Source organism: Chiloscyllium plagiosum, unplaced genomic scaffold (genome assembly GCF_037043375.1).
Source record: "Chiloscyllium plagiosum isolate Xiang-an unplaced genomic scaffold, Cpla_swu_hap1 HiC_scaffold_27, whole genome shotgun sequence".
In the NCBI taxonomy this organism is placed as follows: Eukaryota; Metazoa; Chordata; class Chondrichthyes; order Orectolobiformes; family Hemiscylliidae; genus Chiloscyllium; species Chiloscyllium plagiosum.
Window position 1 is genome coordinate 2,601,563 of NW_028270165.1, and position 14,905 is coordinate 2,616,467.

The window sequence follows — 14,905 nt, forward strand, 5'->3', positions numbered from 1 at the left end:
CCTCCCTCGATTCACTCTTTCCTTTCATTTGCTACAAATCAATAATTGAACCCCAGAATGAAAAGAAAATGGAAAACGTGTTGACAAAAACACTATTATACTCACAAATTTTAGACAGAGGAAGGAATTTATAGTCTGGGGTGAGGTTTAATCTTCATTCAGTGACAAAAGGGCAGCATCAGCGGTTTCAGAGCTCACGGTCCAACTTCCGCATTTCGACAATGGCCGACTCTGATTGGCAGGAGGACTAGCCTCCTTCGGGTCCTCCAAGGTTCTCCATTGGTCCATGGAACGGAGCTCGTGCGCCTTTTCTGCGGACACCCAGACGTATGCGCAGTACTTTGCTGACACCGACAGACATGCGTAGTGCTTACTGACACCGCGGAGCATGCTCAGTATGCTCTGTCACGATGCTGGTGTTCACTGACAAATTTTAGAGTTAAAAATCATAAACCACCTGGTTATAGTCCAACAGGCTTATTTGGAAGCACGGGATTTTGGAGCACTGCTCCTTCATTAGGCGGTTGTGGAGTACAACATGGTAACACAGGATTTATGATCTTCTGATCTTATACTCAACAACCACCTGATGAAGGAGCCACGTTCCGAAAGCTAAGTGTTTCTAAACAAGCCGATTGGACTGTAACCTGGTGTTGTGTGATTTTTAACTTTGTACACCCCAGTCCAACACCGGCACTTCCAGATCATGACAAATTTCAAGTGTCCAAATGCGAATACGAGAGAAAAATGCCAACGCCATTTTTTTTCCGAAATGTTTTTTTTCCCCTGTGCCTCGACGTTTTATTCCTGTTGTATTTTGTCTGGCTGCTCAACGTTCCTGCCTTTACCCCAGGGTCGAGGTATTCCAAAACTAGAGGGTACAGGTTTAGGGTGAGGAGGAAAGATTTGAAGAGATTCAAAAGACTCGGCAGAGAACATTCACCCCCTACAGGGCGAAAGTGACGGCTACAGATATTGGAGATTAGGGTCGAGAGTGTGTGCTGGAAAAGCACAGCAGGTCAGGCAGTGTGCGAGGAGCAGAAGAATCGACGTTTCCAGCAAAACCCTTCATCAGGAAATAGCTGTGTGGAATTGCAGAGCTGTAGCATAATCGAGTGGGTCTGGATGGGATGCTATTAGGAAGGTCGGTGTGAATGGCCTGTAGGGATGATATGATTCCACTGCCTTAGCCACGCGTATATTGAGAAATGATTGCCCCAAGTCTGCTGTGGGAGGAGTGGGTTCGTTTGTGGGACACTGATACCAGTTCTGGGGAAGGTAGGATTGTGCTGTCTCTCTCTTCACACTCTGCACCCCACCCCCGTCCATTTTCTCCTCACCCACTACCCCCTGCAAATTCTCTCCCCTCACACTGCATCCCCATTCACTCCCCATAACCCTCTGAACCCCAGTCCTTCTCTACCCCCCAACCTCTGTCCCCCTCTCCATTTCTCTCCCTTCTCCGCCCCCACCAGCGACCGGCCCCATCCTTTCTGGTGCCTGAGCCCTCTTTGATCGCTGTATCAAGCCCTTTTAAGGAGAAAGAGAGAATGGGTGGTGACGATTCTACCTGGGAAACAGGGAGAAATGACTGATTTTTAAAATTGAGAATAGCTAAAATCATATATTCAGAAACGTTGTTAAAGTCTGGAAGAATGTTCTTTTTTGAAAAAAAAAACAAGCTGTAGAAATCTTTCTGAAACTTGCATTGATATATGCACAGTTAGGCCACAACCAAGGACAGGCTGTAAGAGTGAATGAGTGAATAAAAGACAAGCCCCACCTCACCCATGAGGAGAAAGTGAGAACTGCAGATGCTGGAGGTCAGAGTCGAGAATGTGATTCTTAAAAATTACAGCAGGTCAGGCAGCATCCAAGGAGCAGGAGAATCAACGTTTCAGACATAAGCCCTTCACCTTGCCCTCTCCAGTGTGTGTTGTGAAACTGCTTAACTGCTTAATAATTTCTAGTGGCCGAGCAGAGGCTGATAACAAGTTTGGAACACACGAGAATGACCTTAGCTGAGACCTTGGGTCCATGAGTCACTACAGGAGACCCAGCTACACAATACACACGCAAATTCTCTCTTTCTCTCTCTCTCTCTCTCTCTCTCACACACACACACACTCAAGTACTCACACGGTCGTGCAGACCCACTCTGATACACAGGCTCTCTCTCAGACACACAATGAGACACCCCTCACACTCACATCCATGCACACACCTTCTCACACAATTATACTCCATCACACGCACACTTTACCCAGCATGCACACGCACACACACAGACGCTCTGTCTCCTGCATGCACTCACACATAGAAGTCTTTGGGGTGAATTGCATTTGCAGGATTATATATTTGGAAATAGAACCCGTCTGACTCGAGACTGGGATACATACAGACTCTAACCTCACAGCTCTCATGCGTTGTCTGACCTGACGTGTCACCTCCCTTTATAAAACATTAAGTTACCTGGAGAATGTTACTAAAAAGGAGTTCTGGGATTTACAGATTAATGAACCGAAATCTGCAACCCATTTTAGAAGATGAAAGACTTAACAGGTTTCTTCAATATATCATTAATGTTGCATGACACGATAATCTTTTGCTATATATTCTGTGTCTTACCATCCTACTCAACAGCTACCTGATGAAGGAACAGCGCTCCAAAACCCAGTGCTTCCAAATAAGCCTGTTGGATTTTACCCTGGTGTTTGTGTCATTTTAAAACTTTGTTTCCAGTGAATACAGCCCACACCTCCCACTGTTGCCAGGAAACTTTGCAATGCCAATGAAACAATAAACCTGCAGTCCTGAAAAATTTACAATTTTGAACAATACTAGCTACTCATTCACTGCTCCTTCTGAGACCGGCACTGGAAACTCGGTGCTGGTGGCTGAAAGAAATGAGAAGCTGTTGGATCTCACAGCTTTCAGCCTGACAGTAAGTTCAGGTAACCTTTACTGTGACCCAACTTTGTTACAGCTTCAGATCTCCACATCACAAGGCGTACAAAAAGTAGCTTTTCTTAAAAAAAAAAGCACCTCAAGCTCAAAGTGCACACACTCACCCCCACTCCCCCACCACACTTTCTTTATTATTGGTCAGTTGAGTTGTCCCTTTGTAACTGGATCCTTCGTACAGCCGGGTAAAGCATGCAGCTGGGACGACTGAGTGAATCCTTTCCCGCAACGGCAGTTTCCATCACTGAAAAGGACATGAGTGAATCAGATGGGTTTTTGCCCTCTGAAAATGGTTTCATCCTTAGATTCTGAAGTTCAGATTACTGACCGAATCCCAATTCTGCCATCGGCCGCGACGGGATTCGAACCTGAGAGTCCCCAGAGCGGGGTTGTTAGCGGCGCTCGGCCATCGCTCCTTCCCTCCCCCCGCGATGGCACGTGAACGCGCTGGTGCCTCCCCAGGTGGGAGGAGCAGGTGAAGCCCTTCCGGCACTGACAGCAGGTGAACGGCCTCTCTCCGGTGTGGACCCACTGGTGGGTCAGCAGTGCAGCTGACTGAGTGAACCCCCTCCCGTACGTGGGACACGTGAATGGCTTCTCTCACTTGTGCGTCTCCAGATGGCTGATCCGACTGAAGCCCTTCCAGCACACTGAGCAGGTCAATGGCCTCTCCCCGCTGTGAATACGTCTGTGGGTTTCCAGCAGGGATGGGGAAGGGAATCCTTTCCCTCAGTCCCCACATTTCCACAGTTTCCCCATTGGGGGAGCTTTCCTTGTGTTGATCTGGGTTTGAAATTACAATCAGAACGGGGACATAGTCTATCCCCACCGTGAGGGATGAGACTTTGATTCCCCCAAGCTGAGTAAATGGTGTGAAGCACTTTTCACAGTCAGCGCACTGAATCTCCCTCACTCGGTGTCTCAGTATTCTTCCTGCCACACCAGTGTCCAAAATCTCTCAAGCAAACAACAGCAACCATGTCTTCTTGATTGGAATGGCTGCTGATATTCAAGTCCCAATGAATCAAGTGGCTCTGACAGAAGTTGATGTATCATTTGTTTTCAGATTTCTTTCGGCACGTTTTCCTGCAAAAAAAAAATCACAAAATAAGTGATCATTGGCGGGACACTTAAACGAACATAACATAGGTGGGGGATACTGTAGTTTACCAGATGCCTGCTGATCACATAATACCCAGCACACAGAAACCTGAAATCCCTCATGCAGCCAAATAGGCTGAGGTGAACGGCCTCTCTCCGGTGTGGACCCACTGGTGGGTCAGCAGTGCAGCTGACTGAGTGACCCCTCTCCCGTACATGGAGTTTTCCCGTAGAGGAAAACTTCATTCAAATCTAATCTAATCTAATCTTCAACTAAATGAATGTACATATATATATATATATATATATATATATCAATATGCCAATCCTTTCAATGCGACTCAGTTCCATGAAAAATTACACTTTTAATTGTGAACATGAGGAAAAAAGCAATCATTTTCCAGCGTGCAAACTGCACACGTGCCAAACTGAGGGAATACACAAGGAAAATACCTAAAAGAGAGATAGAAAGTATTTGAGCACCTTTGCAGAATCTGCTCCCTCTCTGGATTCACTCCAATTGCTACAAGTAAACCTCCCTGGGGGTCAGGCAGCCCCGCATCGGGAAGCACTGGGATGGTCAACTACGACCAGTTTACATGGAGAACACATCTCCACATTAAGCAGCCTCGAGGCAAACTTCACTTCCTTCCACTTAAAGTTCAAGACCCCTCAAAGCGAAATTCCCCAGGTAAGTTTGGAAGAATTTCTTTCAGGTGTTCACTAATCATTTCTATGAGCACTTTGTTAAAGTTTGAATATTGCGAGTTTTGATAATTAGTGATTCTGAGCGAAATCACAGTTCGAAAAACAGAATGTGGGAATTTAGACAGAGTTTATTTTTGCACAACAGGATATGACATGACAGCAGTGAAGATCTTTTGACGTCATTCTCAAACGTGCCTGCCACACGCCAGATGAAAAGCTGAATACTTCTCTGGAAAAACTGCCGAGCATTGCAGGAGAATGGCACAACGCGTGCGTGTTGGGACCATAACCCAAAAGAAAAACCATTCTCCCCTATTCATTCAACGTCGTCTTTAGCAGCTTTCCCGTATAACGGCGCTCTGTTCTGCACCTTGCCTTCTCATCCGCTTCCCAAAAGATCAAGTCTCTAAACTTCATTTGTGCAAAAATGCCCCATTTATTTTCGCAGAAAGCACCGTCGTGAAACAAGGTTGGGCTGCCTGGAGAACGAATGGGGAAGAAACCAGGCAAGTGAAATGGTGTCGACCCAGCAGAGCGAAGCTGGGCCGCATGGCATCTATTCAGAGTAAAATCACAGTTCGACCAACAGAATGTGGGAACCTAGAAAAAGTTTATATTTACTCAGCCTCCATACGTCTGCGCAACACCATATAAGACGACAGCAGTGGAGATCTTTGACAAGAGTCTCGTCAGACGAAAGGCTAAAGGGACCTGTGGAAAACGGCACTGTGCGTAACAGCAGAGTGGCGTAGCGGGAGCGTGCTGGGTCCACGACCCAAAGGTCGATGGATCGAAACCATCCTCTATTGTTCAGTGTCTCCTTGAGCGACTTTCCTTGGCGATGGGACTCCGTTCGGCATCTTGCCTTTCAAAAGACTTCCTGACTGTCTGAATGCCCCGTATCATACCACATAGTATGGCGAAACTCACACCGTTCAAGTGACTGGCTTTTGGAGGTCTGAGCAGTCTTCTCCTGTTCTTCGTTGGTTTCCTATGAACTGAACCGCAAAACCACTTCTCTGAGATGCCAATGAGCTGATAAAGTTGAAACGCATGCCTTGCGGTTTCGTGCCTTCCCTGCAGTAATTCGCCACGCCGGTTCCGACGTGAATGACAAGCAGATGTTCTGGAAACTCTTTGCTGCTTGCAATTCTTGGAGCAAAGTGGAATGTATTTCACACTGAGCAAGTTTCAGCTGGCTCAGAGTCTCCAGTGTACATTGCTCTCTTTCCCGCCAGCTCAGAGAGAGAACAATAGGAGGGACAAAGGAGTGAATAACGATCCGTGTGGGAGGGTGAATAACTGTTAATGGAGAGCGTTCGTGGCTAACAATAAGTAGTGTGTCGTAGCAGACTATGTGATAACAAGGGACTCGTATGTGTGTGGTAGGGGTCAAGGATATGGGGGATTTCAGGCCCTAAAATCGTGCAACTCGATCTTGAAGACCGGAGGGCTGTAGGGTTTTGAAGTGGAATATGAGGCGTTGTTCTTCCATCTGGAGCTGAGCTTTGCTGGAGCACTGCTGCAAGCCTGAGACAGAGATTTTGGCCAGGGAACAGGGTGGCGTGTTAAAGTGGCAGGAAAGCAGAAGCTCAGGTCCGTTTTTTGCGGGCAGAACCGAGGTGTTCTGCGAAGCAGTCATCCAGATTATACTTCATGCTCGGTTGGGGACACGACACTATGAGCGGCGAATGCAGGAGACTAGGTTGCGGCAAATGTGCAGGTGAAGTGCTGCTTCACCTGGAAGGTATGTTCGAGTCTGGAAGGATATTCAGGAGGGAGCGGGTAAATTGTGCTTCTGAGTGAAATCACGGTTCGCAAAAACAGAATGTGGCAATTTAGACAGAGTTAATATTTGCTTGTGGGTGATATGTCTGCCGGTGCGTGATGGGAGCATAACCCAGAAGGGAAACCATCTTTCCTATTCACTCAATGTTGTCTTTAGCAGCTTGTTGTGCACCTCGCCTTCTCATCTGCTTTCCAAAAATCTTCGACGTAAATATTTCACATTGATATACTGGCCCAAAATGCACAGTTGAGATGACACACTCGTGGAGGTCTGCGGGGTCTTCTCCTGTTCTCTGTACCCTATGTTGAGGAGGGTAATGCTTGTCACTGGTCAGTCCGGTGTCAGAGAAAAGTTTAGAAAGAAAACGGTTTAATTTTCTGCCAGTAGAGAGGGCCCTGTTCCTGGGGACGGGCAAACGGCAGCTCAGAGACAGAATGAGAAGCAGCTGTTCATAGAGTCATAGAGATGTACAGCATGGAAACAGACCCTTCGGTCCAACCCGTCCATGCCGACCAGATATCCCACCCCAATCTAGTCCCACCTGCCAGCACCCGGCCCATATACCTCCAAACCCTTCCTATTCATATATCCATCCAAACGCCACTTAAATGTTGCATTTGTACCAGCCTCCGCCACTTTCTCTGGCAGCTCATTCCATGCACGCACTACCCTCTGCGTGAAAATGTTGCCGCTTAGGTCTCTTTTATATCTTTCCCCTCTCACCCTAAATCTATGCCCTCTAGTTCTTGACTCCCCGACCCCAGGGAAAAGACTTTGCCTATTTATCCTATCCATGCCCCTCATAATTTTGTAAACCTCCATAAAGTCACCCTTCAGCCTCCGACGTTGCAGAGAAAACAGCCCCAGCCTGTTCAATGTCAACTAGACTTCACTCTGAGCAAGACTCAGCTGGTTCAAGAGGTAGAGCGGGGGGTGGGGTAGAAGCGCGCTTGCTGTCTGGCTCGTTGGTCTAGGGGTATGATTCTCGCTTTGGGTCTTCGTCGACGTAGATTTGTGAGAGGTCCCGGGTTCAAATCCCGGACGAGCCCGTGGTTTATGCCTTGTGCAAAAGTGCCTCTTCCATTTTCTCAAAAAGTACGTTCGTTAAACGAGGTTGGGCTCCCTGGAGAACCAATGGGACAGAAAGCAGCGAAGTGTAATGATTGGAGGTTGCGGTGTTTGAGGGATGTCAGCGATGAGGGTGGATTGGAAATTTGGGATAGCTCTCTTCGGAGATCCGAAGTTTGAAATCTGGCCCCATTGAAGCTTTCCAAGTTACGCGAAGTCGAGACAGAGAAAGTAATGTAGTCAAAATGCTCCCACGCCTGAAAGGATCGGCAACGATTCGGCGGAGATTTAAAGTCATGAGGAAAAGAACCAAAAGTGACATTAGGGAGAACGCTTTCGTACAGGGAGTGATTGGGGTCAGTAAATCCCTAACTGACACTGACAAAGAGGCAGATTCATGAGACGCAAACGGGAATTCGGTGGTCATGTTTAAAGTAACAATGTGCAGAATTACATGGAGAAGGCAAGAGAATGATACGAATAGAGACCCACGTTTACTTACTGTGTCGACCCAGCAGAGCGAAGGTGGGCCGCATGGCGTCTATTCAGAGTGAAATCACAGTTCGACCAACAGAATGTGGGAAGTTAGAAAAAGTTTATATTTACACAGCCTCCATACGTCTGCGCAACACCATATAAGACGACAGCAGTGGAGATCTTTGACAACAGTCTCGTCAGACGAAAGGCTAAAGGGACCTGTGGAAAACGGAACTGTGCATAAGAGCAGAGTGGCGCAGCGGGAGCGTGCTGGGCCCATAACCCAGAGGTCGATGGATCGAAACCATCCTCTGCTATTGTTCACTGTCTTCTTGAGCGACTTGCCTTTGCGATGGGACTCCGTTTGGCATCTTGCCTTTCAAAAGACTTCCTGACTGTCTGAATGCCCCGTATCATACCATATAGTATGGCGAAACTCACACCGTTCAAGTGACTGGCTTTTGGAGGTCTGAGCAGTCTTCTCCTGTTCTTCGTTGGTTTCCTATGAACTGAACCGCAAAACCACTTCTCTGAGAGGCCAATGAGCTGATAAAGTTGAAACGCATGCCTTGTGGTTTCGTGCCTTCCCTGCAGTAATTTGCCACGCCGGTTCCGACGGTTCTGGAAACTCTTTGCTGCTTGCAATTCTTGGAGCAAAGTGGAATGTATTTCACACTGAGCAAGTTTCAGCTGGCTCAGAGTCTCCAGTGTACATTGCTCTCTTTCCCGCCAGCTCAGAGAGAGAACAATAGGAGGGACAAAGGAGTGAACAACGATCCGTGTGGGAGGGTGAATAACTGTTAATGGAGAGCGTTCGTGGCTAACAATAAGTAGTGTGTCGTAGCAGACTATGTGATAACAAGGGGCTCGTATGTGTGTGGTAGGGGTCAAGGATATGGGGGATTTCAGGCCCTTCTCCTGTTCTCTGTCCCCTATGTTGAGGAGGGCATTGCTTGTCACTGGTCACTCTGTTGTCAGCTGATAAAGCTGAAACGCATGCCTTGTGGTTTCCTGCCTTCCCTGCAGTAATTCGCCACGCCGGTTCGTACGTGAATGACAACATGATCAGCATGTCAGTAACTGTGTCACCATTCAGACACAGTCCCTTAGTATTCGGACAGATATCACTGATTGTGAATCACCTCAGAGAGAGACAAGTGGCAGAGAGTCGCCGTGGACACGATGGGCTGGACCGCCTCTGTTGGCGGGAGAACGATGGTACGTGTTTATGCCGCCCCGCTGCCTGTCAATGGGACAGAGAGGCTGAGGGAGCGACAATGGTTCATTTAACCGTCCCTTCCGTGTTGGACTGCCTGCAGTCCCGCAGCTCAGGGCCGTGGGGATGACTCTCAGTGAGTGAAGGTTTCACTCGGATTCTCTTCATCTGGGACACTTGGGGCTCAGATGTTAACTGCTGCGCGGTCGCAGCGATGAAAGCGATGCCCACTTTGCGAAAGATTTTCTGTAAGATTGCTGCGTGAAGACGAATTTTGAACACCAAGCAGACTGCACAACAATGTACTCATATGAATCTATTTGAGGGAAGAGTCCTCGGTGTCCATTTCTCTCTGCCCCGCCAGCACAGCATCTTTCTATCTCTCTGATAACAGACGTTTGGAGGAAATTCACAATCAAAGTTACTCACTTCCCACTCATTAGATTACTTACAGTGTGGAAACAGGCCCTTCGGCCCAACAAGTCCACACTGACCCGCCGAAGTCCAACTCACCCATACCCCTACATTTACCCCTTACCTAACACTACGGGGAATTTAGCATGGCCAATTCACCTGACCTGCACATCTTTGGACTGTGGGAAGAAACCGGAGCACCCGGAGGAAACCCACGCAGACACGGGGAGAACCTGCAAACTCCACACAGTCAGTCGCCTGAGGCGGGAATTTAAGCCAGGTCTCTGGCGCTGTGAGGCAGCAGTGCTAACCACTGTGCCACCGTGCCGCCCACAAAGTGTAAGTGATACCTCTCACCCCAAGGGATTGGGAGTTAAAAAGCAGAAGAGCGAATGGACTCTTCCCTCCCTCCAGAAAAGCGGACAAGTAGAAACAAATTGGTTTAATTATCCGCCAGTGGAGGTAGCCCAGTTCCTGGGGATGAGACAAACATCAGCGCCCCGGGGACAGCATGACAAGCAGATGTTCTGGAAACACTTTGCTGCTTGCAATTCTTGGAGCAATGTGGAGTGTATTTCACACTGAGCAAGTTTCAGCTGGCTCAGAGTCTCTAGTGTACATTGTTCTCTGAGTTTATATTTGCACATCAGCGACATGTCTGCACAACAGCACATGACACTACAGCAGTGAAGATCTTTTGATGACATTCTCGAACATGCAAGTCGCACGCCAGATGGAAAGCTGAATACTTCTCTGGAAAAGCTACCGTGCAATGCAGGAGAATGGCACAACGGGTGCATGCTGGGATCATAACCCAGAAGCGAAACCATTTTCTCCGACTCACTTAATGTCTTTAGTAGCTTTCCCGTATAACGGCGCCCTGTTCTTTTCCTTGCCATGTCATTTGTTTCCCAAAACTTCGGGTATCTGAGCTCAATATATCACATCGATCCACAAGTCAAATTTACACAGTTGCGCTGGCACCCTTGTGGAGCTCTGAGTTGTCTTGTCCTGTTCTCTGTCGGTGTGTCCTGATCTCGTGTGAAACCTCTGCTCTCAGATGGCAATGAACCGGTGAAGTTGAAACACATGACTTGCTGTTTTAGTCCATTTCCCGCAGTAAAGAAACCAACGGTGTAATAAAAGACTTCCTGCAGGATTGTTGTGTTAAGACAAATTCTGAACACCAAGCAGGCTGCACAAAAATGTACCCATATCAATTTACCTGAGGGAAGAGTCTCCGGTGTCCATTTCTCTCTGTCCCGACAGCACAGCATCTTTCTATCTCTCCGTTAACAGGACCTTTGGAACAAGTTCAAAGTTGCCCATTTCCTACGCATGACTGTAACTGACTTCTCCTGCCTCACGTAATAGTGTGAGAGAGCAGAAGAGTGAATGGGCTCTGCCTTCCACCAGCACAGCTTGCAAGTAGAAACGAAATGGTTCAATTATCCACCAGTGGAGAGAGCCCGGTCCCTGGGGACGGGACAAACAGCAGCGTCCTGGGAGCAGGGAGACAGATTGAGAAGCAGATGTTCTTGAAACTCTTCCCTACTTGCAATTCTGGGAGCAATGTACAAAGTATTTCGTACTGAGCAAGTCTCAGCTGCTTCCGGAGGTGGCTGCACCCATGGCTGGTGGCTCGTTAGTCTGGGATATGATTCTAGCTTTGGGTCTTCGAGCATATGCAGCCGTGTGAGAATTCCCGGGTTCCAATCCCAGGCGAACCATCATTCCTTAAATTGACCTGAGCAAAAATACCTGATGAATTTTCTCAAAAAGCCGCTTAATTAAATAAGAGCGGACTGCCTGAATTAGGGACGGTGCAGAGCTGCCATTGCAGTGAACACGGCGAAGGGAAACACTTGTTCAAAGTGAAAACAAGTATTGCAGATTTTTCGTCCGCGCAATCCGAGTCTGAATGAATCCTCCACCTGTATTACGCTCAATTCTGAGGGTGATACTTCAGGAAGCGGGGAAGTGAAGTGATTGCAGACAGCGCTGAACAGGTACCGTTCTGAGGAATGTCAGCAATGAAGGGAGATTGGAAGGTTTGGGGCAGCTCTCGTTGGAGAACAGAGGGCTGAAAGCTGGTCTGATTGAAGTTTCCACGTCATGAGGGTTTTAGACAGAGGAAATAATGCAGTGAAAATGCTCCCAGGCCTGAAAGGATCGAGAATGATTTGGCAGAGATTTAAAATCATCAGGAAAATAAGTAAAAGTGACATTAGGAAGACCGTTTTCGCACAGGGAGTGGGGTCAGTAAGTCGCTGTCTGACAGTGACAAAGAGGTAGATTCAATGGACACAAAAGGGAATTCGGTGGGCATGTTCAATGTAACAATGTGCAGATTTACAGGGAGAAGTCGACAGAATGAGACACTTATTTACATATTGTGTTGAGCCAGCAGAGCTATGGTGGACTGCATGGCCTCAGTCTGCGCTGTCCCACATTTCGTGATTCTGAGTGAAATCGGAGTTGGGCAAACAGAACGTAGGAAATTTGACAACGGATATATTCTGCCCACCAGGATACTCCATCACAGCAATGAAGGTGTTTTGACATCATTCTCGAAGGTACATGCCACAATGCAGATTCAAAACCGAGTATTCCTTTGAATCACGGAGTAATTTGTTTACAGTTATTCAGTTGAGTTGAGCGGAGTTGCGCATTGGGAGCCTCTCCAGTTGATAGGTCGAAGCCGTTTTCTCCTGTGTGATAGTCCCACCAGCACTCCAATTTGCTGTGCTTCCAGTCAGTAGATGCAGCTCACTATCCCATACTGATACACGGGCCACGATGACCCAGCTGTGGTGACAAGCTTGTGAAGGTCTGAGTGCTCTTCTCGTGTTCTCTGTCGGCCTGTTATGATCCGAATCATCAAACCTCTCTTCTCCGAGATAGGAATAAACTGGTGAAGGTGAAACACATCAGTTGCGGTGTGTCCCATGTGCAGGAGGCCCTGCAGTAATTCCCCACGCTGTTTCACACAGCAGCATCCTCTCGGTGAATTACACTTGGGAAAAAAAAAGGTTGAACCAAATCAGTGTCCGCCACTGGATTTTACTGACACCGTTTATAAAATTCAGGCTCACCGTTAATTTGGAGAGGGGATGCCCGACTGTAGTTTCCGCTCCTCCTGTTGAATAAAGATAATTTTAACTGTGTCCAGTGAGAGAAAAGGATTTGCCGTTGGTGGGAAACACTTCTATCTGAACCCGCTGTCACTCTGCTATAACAGGATGCGCTGGGACCTCCTGATAGATTGAAACACAAAGCTGGGAATCTCTAGATTATGTTGTGGAAGTATCGGTATAACTGAACGAAGCGGCTGTGTGTTTAAATCCCGTGATCAACAGTTTGTGTTTTACTTCTCACATTGCGGGGAGCTGAGCATTTACCCAAACAATGGGCACACCACCTCCCTGACACACTGTTCACAAATCAAACTGACAGCAAAGCTTCACGTGTGTGATCGAAAGCTTCCGGAAAGAAGTGAATGCACTCCTTCCTTGGTTTGAAACCCTGAGCCTGACGTGACTTGAACACGTGAGTCAGACGCGCTACCATTGCGCCACAAGCTCGCAGAGAGTTACGGGTCTCTATTCATGATTAAAGGAAGTGATCGCACTGCAATGATTTTACGTTATGTGTAACAACGGACATCAACAGTTCATGTCTGGTCTGTCTCTCCCCTCTCTCTCTCTCTGTCTCTCGAAACAATTTCCAACTCTCTCTCAATAAAAAGCTGAAAGAACTGTGGATGCTGTATATCAGAAACAATAAAAAGAACTGATGGTGATTGGGAAATTGTCGGTTTATATGCAGGAGATATTGTGGGAGGAAGGCGGACGCAGGAAATGATAGACCAGGACAGAGCCCAAAGCGAGGGAAGAACTGTTGGACAGGAAAGGGAGTTGATAACGATCTGCGTGGAAGTGTGAATGGAGACTGTTCGTGGCTAAGAATAGGTAGTGTGTAATGACAGACTATGTGATAACAAGGCTTGGTGTGTGTGGTAGGGACGAGGATACTATGGAGTTCAGGCCCTAGAATTATTGAATTCGATATTGGAAATGGAGGGATGTATGGTCCCCAAGTGCAATATTCGGTGCTCTTCGTTCTGCTGGTGCTGAGCTTCGCTGGGACAATACAGCAAACCTGAGACAGAGATGTTGGCCAGCGAACAGGGTGGGGTGTGGAATTGGCAGGAAACTGGAAGCTCATGGTATTTTTTGCGGACAGAACGTAGATGTTCTGCGAAGCACTCAACCAATGTAGACGAGACCACATTGTGAGCAGCAAATACAGTAGACTGGGTTGTGGGTAGTGCGGGTAAAGTGCCGCTTCACCTGGAAGGTAAGTTTGGGCCCTTGGATAGTGAGGAGGGAATAGGTAAATGGGCTGGTGTCACACATTCGGTAGTTGCAGGGGAAAGTGCCGTTGGACTATTGGGGTGGGAATGGGGGTAGGGTTGATGGGAATGAAGGAAGAGTGGAACCAAGGTATAACTCCTGCCCATTTACCTATCTGCCAAATAGAAGAATTTGTTAAGTGTGTACAATGAAATTTTCTAATTCACAATGTGGATGTACCTACTGGAGAGGGTGTAAAACATAAGGGCCAACAACCCCAATCCTATTAACATTAAAATAGTGATTGAAAATAATATATCAGATCTAAAGGTTGTAGTTCCAAATTGGAGGAAGATTCAGGTATTCGGCAAGATCTTTCAAAAGCTGATTGGGGGCAAATGTTCGCAGGTTGCTGGAAAATGGGAAGCCTTCAGATATGAGATAACAAGAGTCCAGACACAGAATATTCCAGTTAGGGTGAAAAGAAAGGCTAGTAGGTGGAGGGAATGCTGGATGACTGGAGAAAATGAGATTTTGGTAAAGAAAAACAAGGAAGCATATGTCAGGTATAGACAGAGGGATCGAGTGAATCCTAAGAGTGTAAAGGCAGTACGAGCATACTTAAGAGAGAAATCATGAGGGCAAAAAGGGGGCATGAGATAGGTTTGGCAAATAGAGTTAAGGAGAATCCAAACTGTTTTTAAAAATACATTAAGGACAAAAGGTAAAAAGGGAGAGAATAGGGCCCCTCAAAGGTCAGCAAAGCGGCTTATGTGTGGAGCTGCAGTAGATGGAGGAGATGCTGAACGAATA

At 47.3% G+C, this 14,905-nt stretch overlaps 1 non-coding gene across 1 annotated transcript; it reads left to right on the forward strand.

Annotated features, from left to right (window-relative positions):
• The first annotated feature begins 7,521 nt into the window (after window positions 1–7,521).
• trnap-ugg (transfer RNA proline (anticodon UGG)) lies at window positions 7,522–7,611 on the forward strand. The gene is given in 2 exon segments: window positions 7,522–7,557; window positions 7,576–7,611. It is a non-coding gene; the product is annotated as a tRNA-Pro (tRNA).
• The last annotated feature ends 7,294 nt before the right edge of the window (window positions 7,612–14,905 follow it).